The sequence below is a fragment of the Dysidea avara genome, chromosome 2 (genome assembly GCF_963678975.1).
Source record: "Dysidea avara chromosome 2, odDysAvar1.4, whole genome shotgun sequence".
In the NCBI taxonomy this organism is placed as follows: Eukaryota; Metazoa; Porifera; class Demospongiae; order Dictyoceratida; family Dysideidae; genus Dysidea; species Dysidea avara.
In genome coordinates this window covers 48,486,394-48,496,988 of record NC_089273.1, presented here as the reverse complement: position 1 = coordinate 48,496,988, position 10,595 = coordinate 48,486,394, and positions in this window count along the sequence as shown.

Below are 10,595 nucleotides of genomic sequence, written 5' to 3'. Positions count from 1 at the left end.
GACACTATACTCATGCACATAACATTTGCATGCAATGACGACAACAGTATAATGTAATAACTTATGCAGAGTCATGCATGGACTGACTATATGTACAGTCAATGGCTACAAGTCGTACGTATATGTGACCCAGTCTGCGAAAAGCTTAAGGGGTCTTATAGCTTTTCAATTGCATGTACTTGGCAACCTGTAACTTGACTTGTGAATGTGGTATCACCCTGACATTAGGTCTCCTTGTACCCCTAACAAAACACTATGGCTTGAATTAATATGAAGGTGATAGGTTGAAAGCATGAGGAGTTATGTTTAGTCAAACGTGACAATCATTTGGAAAGGCTATAGGACCCCTTTTCGCAGGCCTGGTCACACATGTGCATCATAATGTGAATATAATCACCATACTGTATACATTGCTCATAATATATAGCTTTTATACTTCTCCAAATTAGGGATGCCACGATAGTCATGACATACGACATGTCGTGACATAAAGCTTCATGATATGATATGACATAGGCTTCTTTATGTCGTGACATAAATATTTCCTAATAATGCACACCTTTCCATTCATTTTGATCAAATTTGATACAATAAATATGAGAAAAATTGACAAATAAGTATGAGCAGTGTTGGTTGTCAATGTCATAATTAATATTACTGATGTTTAAGTTGATATTTTTGCATGTTTAAATCAAAATAACTATACAGTTTCATAAATAACAGTTTCAGTTGCAAAACAGTAATTATGTCTTGACATATGACATGTCGTGACATAAACCTCTATGACATGTGACATAAAAATTTCTATGTCGTGGCATCCCTACTCCAAATTGTATGCATACAATAAATTGTGCAAGCAGTATTCATCCTATATACCTGCAGCTGCCCGTGAATTCATTTAAGTATTGCTAGCTATTGGTTATATTATTATTAGTTAATCTATACTCCACAGATAATTTGTCAGTTTTGCCAATATACACAATCAGTGCATACACACATGTAAGTCTTATAGCATTGCATCATGATTTTTTTATTATTATTAGCACTTTACAGTGACCAGCACTGAAGGTCTGACAGCAATATGTGCTGCAGCCTTAGGATTACCTAACCTAATTTCAGGGACTTAGACCTAATGACTTGACTTACTGACTGACTGAAAAGGTGTAACAGAAAAGGGGCCAAAGTAAGGAAAAAAAATCCCTCCAACCCCAGGATTCGAACTGCAGGTCACCCAATGTCTAGTCGGGACCACACTCAGTCTTCCTCCAGGAGGGATGGATTTTCTTCCTTAAACCTAAAGTATTTATTATTAGCACTTTATGATGATAAGCTCCTTTCAGTATGCAGCTAGCTGGTTCTCATTATGGTTAAGTGGTTACTCTCATCACTACCTGTCCACAAATATGCAGCATACATAATTACTGTATGAATGGGATTGATAAACAGGAGCACAACTTGAGCAATATGTACCAATTTGAAACATTGTTCAAATTTGTAACCTTTTAAGATACAGCAGATTTTGTAAGGTATGTATAAAATTATGTAGAATACTTTAAAACGCACTGTCAGATGGAAACTATTCACTGTTAAAGTGTATGGTTGTTTTGCTGCTCAAGTTAGAGATTTTCAGTTACATAACAATTTTTCTGATGGTTGTGTTGTCAAGTAGCTATAAAGTCAGCATAACAATTCCATAATTGCTGAAAAACTCCTCTTCAGTTGTTAATTAGGTTGCCAATTTTCAGTAATCTTTTTACTTACTTGAGATAGTCACTTGCCTATATGGGTATCACCAAATGTGAAGTAGGTGAAATATCACAGAATAGTTCAGAGTTGGATTTCAGAAGTGCCCAGTCCTACACTACCTAGTCCCTACTTTTCCACATACTTTGTTCAATGCCAAAGTAGGGATTTTCCCACTGAGCTATGCTGTAATACCATCATTCATCTCTTGTTTCACTACTTTCATTGCTACTTTATTTTTAAATTAACAATTTTTAAAATACTATTCCCTACATCAGTTCCATCTTACTATTTTTCCTGTTACAAGAGAAACACGTCAACATCATCCTTTTCATTTTAGTCTTCCACTAGTCTTGACCACATCACACTATACGTACAATCATTTTTCAAGTTAGTGAGTGGAACTAATTTATCCTCAACACAACTGACTATGACATTTTCTCAACAAATTTACAGCTACAGGGTGTACTCTAAATTAATAGTTAACTATTATGTTTACTTACTTCTGACTTCTGTTCTTTCTCTTTCCTGGGCATATACTAGCTGTGCTGACTGCCCAGTATAATAAATAAAATGAACTCACAGGCCAGATCCAGGAGCTCACAGTTTTTAGTATAAGGCACAGGCACTTGTACCTTGAATAAAATAATCATCTACCCTAATAAAGCAGTCACACAAATGTGAAGTGACTACTCTTTGATATTATGCAGCATATGGTGAATAGTTTGTAGCCATTGGTCAGAGTAACCAATTCTCACTTTGGCAGCATGAACAAAAGGACCTCTTGGTTTGGTCATCTTTGATCACCACAACTTCTCCAAGTGTAATTTTAGATCCTCCATTCCCTATTGACCTGTGGTGATTTTCTCTCAAACTCATCAAATACTCTCAGTGCCACTGTCTAGTAATAAATTGACTCAACAAATGTCTCTGTTGCCTAGACTCTTCGTCAACATGTCATTAGTGCTGATCACTTCAAAGTGTGAATCATTGGGAGCACTGGTGATCTCCCTGCCATATACAACTGTTTGTAGCTATATCATACTGAGCAATTCAATCTGAACTAGATTCTGGACTGCTGCTAATGGACATTAACTCGCTAATGGAATGGTGCATAACTAGCAAATGAAATTAGCTAAATATTGAAAAATGTTGTTCTATGGGTATATCACCATGCAATTACCATCATGTTTATCATATGTCCAATTCTCCACTGTCCACTGTTTCGCACTGTAAACACTTAGCTGGGTGTTACAATTCAGTCCGACCTTAAATGGAACAAACCTGTTCAACAAATTATACAAAAAGCTACAATGGAATATCAAGATAGCTTCAACTGATACCAAGACCCTTGCATACCAGTCATTAGTTACGTAGATCACAACTTGAATATGCAGCGACAGTCTGGTCACCATGGCAGTACAGTCCTATCTGATATTAATATTAAGAAAGCTTAATGCCGTGCATTGCATTCAGCAAGCCCATATATCAGTGTCTCACACCTGCTGCAATCACTTAGCTGGGAAACCTTAGAATCTTGCCTTACCAATGCTAGATTGTCAATGTTCTATAATTTAATAAAATGATTAATCAACAAATCATAATACCATATAATTCTTATCTCCAATATTCTAAAATAAATTACCAGAGGAACTAACAGTTACAAATTTACTCAATTTCATTGCCACAAAAACACATTTCAGAGCTCCTTTTTCCCAACACTGTACCCAAATGGAACAAATACCAGAACACATTGTAAATTCAGCATCTATTGGTCAGTTCAAGTTACATTTATTAAATAATATAATTATTTTGATTGTTATGTATGTAATTTATTGATTTTTTGTAATTGCTTTTTGATCTGTACATATCCTTCAAATTGAAGTTGTACAGTAATAATAATAAATTAACAGCTCGCTTTGTTCTCCTTCCTCGTGTTGCGTACTGGAAAGTCTCTAGTGAATTATTAGAAGCATGCGCGCATGCACAAATTGTATTATTACACCAAAACTGTGAATTCTACAGTCCATCACATAAAGTTCACCAGACAGTGGTAAGTATAATTCTCTACTAGCAGAATTTAGCTATGTTCCAATAACTTAGGTGTGTTGATTTTCACTTCATCTGTTTCACAAAATAAAATCCTCTGTGTATTACACACTAGGAGACAGTAGTCTCGGCACATTGGTGTGGCTGTTTACAGCGTACTACATCAACTATAATGTTGTGTAAAAGATTGGGCTGTACTTCACATTTGTAATGATAGCTACTTAATTTTATCAGGTGAAGTAGTGATGTAATCTCGCAAAATTTACTAAATTATAGGAGAGCTTAGCTTAAATACACACTAGTACTGATGAAACACATTCTTATCATTACTTTGTATGCCATTACCCCAATAAGGCTTTGCTACTTGTTTTACTCCAGAAAATATTGTTGTCACTGGTGCTCCTGTACCACCAAAGTCAACAACAACAAAAGTTCATATTATAAAAAAAGAGGAGAGTGTCCTACTTCAGTATAGCATGCAGAATAAATGTGTATCTTAAAGTAATACAGTAAAACTTGTATTATTTTAGGATATCATGTCAACACATAATAGTGTTAAGGAGCATTGACAATGTCATCAGTAGGCTGCTTATTGAAGCCATAACTACAGCAGTCATTAAAACTTAATGTTGAGTGCATCCCTGACCAACTAGCTAACAAATTGCAAGTGACTATAGGTATTGCATCATAACTTTGAGATTCGAGTTTGTACAGGTTATACTGCAGCAAGGCACTCTCCTCTCTTTTTGCGTTATGAACTCTTGATACTAGTATCATCATACCGACCGGATATTGTTGTTTGCAATGAGGAATTAAAAACTATTTACCTTCTTGATAAGCACCAGCCTATTATGCTACATATGCTGTAGTGCTCAAAACTTCAGCCTATTATGCTCATTGTTATGCTCCATTTTTTGTTACAGTTCTCATGTTTTGCTAACAAAAACTTGCACTTTCAAGTAGATAATACTAAAAGTTTATAAAGTTTGGGTTATGGAAACTGGTTAAATGTAAAAAGTGTTATTGCCTGTCAAAAATAATTGAATTTGGCTGCTTTGTGAACTCTTTAATTGACACATTCTAATAAAGCAGTCATGTTAAATGGCTACCTGACTGAGATATTGACCAGTTCATTACTGTAAGTCAACCTTTTTCTGTGGCATGCATTATCACAAACAAGAATTTACAATATGACAATATTATCCTGCCTATTATGCTGGCATTATGCTTCATGCTCTCAGTACCTATTATGCTCGAAAATTAATTATGCTGGCATAATAGGCTGGTGCCTACAGTTCTTGAACTTACCTGTCCTTTTAATTCCAATGCTGACCTTACTGCTGCACACAATTGTAAAGCACAAAAATAAGAATACCTACAGATTGTTACTGAACTGGATCATTTAGGTTTCGTTGGGATCTTTTTCACACATTATACATACCAGCAAAAAGAATGTAACACTGGACTCCATAATACCAAGAGTTAATAATAGTGGAGGGGACTCCACTATTATTAACTCTTGATAATACTGATTAACTTAATTGCTCTTTGTATCATAATGTAGCCAGATACTGTAGCTACATTCATTGAACATTTCAAGCAATTATATGCCATGATCAAAAAGTTATGAAGCTTTGAAGTTCAAAAAACTGGTCAAATTTTGTGTGTGAAAAGGTACCTTTTTTCCAGTCACAAATAGTGTGTGACTGTTTGGTAGCTAATAATGTTATTGCAGAAAAAATGATCATGTTGTACATAGTAGCTACTATAAAGTGTGTGCATAGCTACACATGTATTTTAAAGGCCTGCAAAACTTACGATGTTTCTATATATGTATAGTTTGCATGCATAGAATAAAAGAAAATATAAATGAGTGACCAATGGAAGGTCAATGTTAAATTTGTTTTCTAGACACTGTTACTCCTTCCACTATAATGCTCTCCTCTCTCTCATTGACTACAAGTAATTTCACATTTGGATTGGCATATTTGACATTTCTTATCATAGTCATCATTGTTGTTTCCATCGTCTTCACTACTAATTGGGTATATCACGATCTATTACTGAACAGCATAGTACAACTGGCTTTTATAGTCACCACAATAATAATTATTTTACTAGTTTCAAAGTATAACACAACCAGGCATAGTAATAGTCAGCGGCGGAGGAAGTAGTTGATATGAGGGGGGGCTGGGCTGACCCAGACTTATTTCTATAGTTTGGTAAGGTGAGACCAAAAAAAAAAAAAAAAAAAAAAAAAAAGGTCACAACCAACTGACAAGAGCTTTCCACCTCACCAGCTACCATTTCTAGCTGATAAACTACATAAAAATCCTTACATAGCTCGCTACACACTGAATACTTTATTAGAGTGACTGCTCTATTAGAGTATCTCGATCTTTATCACGGTTTTCAGCTCCACTCCAAGAAAGATAATTTCGGTGTGATATCATTCTGAGGGGGGGCTTTAGCCCCCTAGCCCCCCCCCCCCCCCCCCTTTCCACCGCCTATGGTAATAGTCATTGTTGTCCAGTGACTCCCATCCCTGTGACTGCAATGGATCATGCTGGCTAAAAGTACACTAACTCTGTAGTGATCTTCAGGTTCTTTATTTGGTTTGAGGTTATTACTTATATTACCTTGGTAACTCTTTTGTTTTCTCTGATGCTGATGCTATTAATTTTTCTTTACACAAAATCAAATAGAGGGATCTTGATTTCTTTGTTTTGGATCTTGTCTCATAAGAAAGTAAGTACACAAATATTCTCAAGACCACCAACTAACCTTTCCGCTAGCTGAAAGACTTCCTTCATCCATATGACATGGGAACACCTAATTGTTGGGATTATTACCATCTATTTTTTTAACAGACCCAACTAATAGTAATCCAGAAGAAATGGATTACTATTTCTTCTGGTAATAGTAATCCAGAAGAAATGTTCCCACCATCCTACAGGATAACATGGTGAAGTAATCACTACATTGTGGTGTATCATTAGGATGATTAGTATTTCCAAAAAAGTGATTTTGTGGTGCATTTGATTCATTGTTAGCTGCAGCCGCAGCTTTAGTTGTATCAGTGGTTGAGAGACTTTCACTCTAAATGTATTGTATCAATATTAATGTCATATTATCTGGCAAGGGAGGAATTATTTGTAATAGAGATTGTAACATGCTGGCTTGTTTGACCCTTGTTTCTTTACTTTTCCCGGAAATCTCGTTTCCCATGTTTTAATTTTTAAAATTTTTATTATATACATGCACTGGTGCTAATTAATTTACTGTACAAAATAATGTAGTATTATTCACATATAGCTGTGCATGTATGTATGAGTATAACAAATATTTGCACATACATAAATTATCCAAGTAAGCACAATAAAGCTTGTAACTAGGTCAGGATTAAATTTTGTTGCCTAGCATCAGTTGCTATGGATTGTTGGATCAATTTTCGAAAAGATTTTATGCTGCAACACATGTGCATACTCCTTAATCCGAGGGATAGCCAGCACCCACGCAAAAACCCAACATGGTGTACGAGAGTCTCAATAGTTAAGTATTTCAAAATGTATTTCTGTATTATTTCAATAAATATTTCATGTACTTATAATAGGATTTCTCAGATAGGTGTATGAGAGTCCCAAGATGTTAGCTACCCCTCGCCTTAATCACAAAGAATTACTAACCAGCAGTAGTGATGGTAGAAAAACATTAGAATTTAAAAATCTTTCTGCTTCCATGTGGGAGACGAGATGTTGTATTAACATATGACAGATATCATGGTATTCGTAATATCAAGAGTTAATAATCCCTACTATTATTAACTCTTGGTAATATTATACCAAAAGATATGCTGGTACATATTTAGGAAAGGGTGCCATAGTGTCTCGCACTATAGCATCTATTTTAAGTTTGTATATCTTTCGGTATATATTTCGAATACCATGATATCTGTAGTATAAATTATTTAATAGTTATACCATGGCTGTGAGGGTTTTTACTGATAATTATATACATCCAAAGCCCGAGGGCTGCAGGTGTATATATCAGCAAAATCCCAAGCAGCCGTGGTATAAGTAATATATTTTACTAAGGGTACACTCACCTGATAGGTGGAAGAACTACAGAGCACTCACCTCATTTGTTTTATTCACTAGCATCTGATGATCTATTGTGGTTTCAATTGTGTGGGCAAATAACCCTCACAATGTTATTACTATATGTTGTTATGTTTCAACTCATGACAGAAACTTTCGATTGTTGGATTGATTTTTGAGATGTAAAGTTTTTAATACTACATTAAACCTATGCTATTGTGGTGGTGAGATTAAGTTAAGCACTTAGGACTATAAGCTACTCACCTATAGTTGTCATATTCTTCTTGTTTCGTGGTCTGCTCAATGGATGACATGCCCCTCATGCAGTGGGTAGAATACACATCCATGCATCACCCAAGTGCTTGTTTTACAGATCATTTGTCTTAGATTAGTTACTATCAAACAATCTAAACTTAGCAACTATACTGAGCCTAGCCTTTAAACCAAAACCCGTAATCAAAATCTCCATGTCAGTGTTCAATGCAACAAGTCAAAGCGTATCGTATCTTTGAACTGGTTGGGCATCAAAGCCATGAGCAAACTGTGTTCCCATGATAGATATTGCCTGGGCAATATGCCAGATAAAAAAACAAACTTGAGCGGCGCCTTTGAATGCCCACGCTAAAGTGGTATATATACATATAATATTTTCAAATGTGGTATAGAGCAGTTTAACTTGACTTTAAAATTGATGCTATATATGTGCAAACAATTACACAAATACTAAAATGACATACGCAAGTAAACATGCAAAATTAAAATACTGTAATTCCAGTGCTCAGTCACACCATGCTACAGTAACACCACAATGGAAAAAAGTCCATGCTATCCATTCTAAATAAGTTATCAATATCATCTTCATGTATATATCCTCTTAGTATATGGTAACTTCCACACAAGATTAATTTCCTATGTGAAAATTTCTCCTCTAGCCTTGATCTAAAATATCTTGGACAGAACCTATTACTAGCAGAAACACCAGTTATTACATTAATGTGGCAAGTTATGAGGTTTGGAGAGTTTTCTATAAAAGCATATATACCAACTAGAGGTATAAAGCATGTACTCAAAATGACATGTACCAGTCCACCATGAGCGGATATTGTGTCCATTAGCATCTCATCAAGATTTAATTGTTCTGATTCAATGTACAATTGTTGCAAGTTGCAATTTGCTTTTGACCAAGAACATGATATACTGTCACCTCTATACCACAGATACCTCAGTTTCTCACAAATGTTGATAAGGTCAATACCGTTTGTAACACAATGGATGAGCGATGGAAAGTTGGATAGCTGCAGTGGTTGATTATTTTCAACACACTTGGGGCAATACGAACGAGAGTATGATTCCAGTGCCTTTATCTTGAAACACTTCTTGTGTAGACTAATTATGATCTGTTTAGTTTGATCATCTTCAAAACATTGCAAACAGCATAAATCAATAGCCAAAATAGTTAGTTGTAAATCAATTAATATTTCCCACAATTGTACACAACACTCCACATTTTCTACTGAAATTCCTAATATGTTTAGGCCTGATAGCCTTTTACATCCAGTAGCAATTGCACGTAAACCTTGCAACCTTTTCAAACAGTTAACATTTTGGGACAAGTTTAGTCGTTGCAAGTTAGGACAAGCAATGGCAAGCTGTTCTAGGTGACCAGGGTGAATCAAACCACACAGTAAAGCACTGAAATGTGTCAAAAATCCAATATTAGTTATTGTACCATTCAAAGTATCACAATTACAGCTCTTTAGCATCATAGCCCTGTGAACTACATTATCATCACTCATAGTACGGTCAGTTAATGCTAGTATATAATGGTCTAGTCCTAACAATCCATAATTACTAGCGGTTACATTTGATTCGATATAATTGTGACCAATAAAATGTAATTGGATGTCAGGAAATGTAGGAGCTAAACCAATAATATTTTTAAAATTGTAGTACACTTTAAAATAGCCAGTGTGATTAACTGCTTGTGATCTTAATGGTATCCATGTGTCAACTGCTTCATCTATGACTTTAAGGTATTTAGAAACAATGTTTAATGTGTGTGGTATTAAGTTACATGCCATCCACTGATTTAACAAACGATGGATTGCTTCAGTAAACAATAAACCTTCCTGTACCTGTTCTCTGATTGTAAGTTCTTTGACAGTATTACCATTGACAGCCTGTTGATTATGCCCTGCAATCAGAAGCAGTTGCTCGATGTCATTCTTTTTTGACCACAAGATGTCTAGATATTGTAGATTTCTCATAGATTGTACTACTACCATTAATTGATTAAGACTCGGTTGAGCTGATGGTAAACTAAGTCGTACAAGGTTTCTACAATGTCCTAACATGTTGACTTGTACCATGAGATCCGGAAATGATAATTGTTTCATGTATCTGCCACACGACTTGAGCACACCGTTGATTAAATGTTCCTCACGAAAATCTAAATGTGGCCAGAAAATGACCCTCCATAATGATGGGGTTTCCACTGCTGCTCGTATTCGTTGTGAAACATAGCGCAGTTTCACTCTGTCACGGACGCTACTCACAAAAGAGAATACGTACACCAGCAACTCAATTGGTAGAGACACTAAAGTGTACAGAGGCTGTTCACTTAACAATCTAACATGTTGGTCCATCTTGCTATTAAAGCTAGCTATAATCTGGGCTTGAGTGCACCTAGCTACTACAACAGGGTGT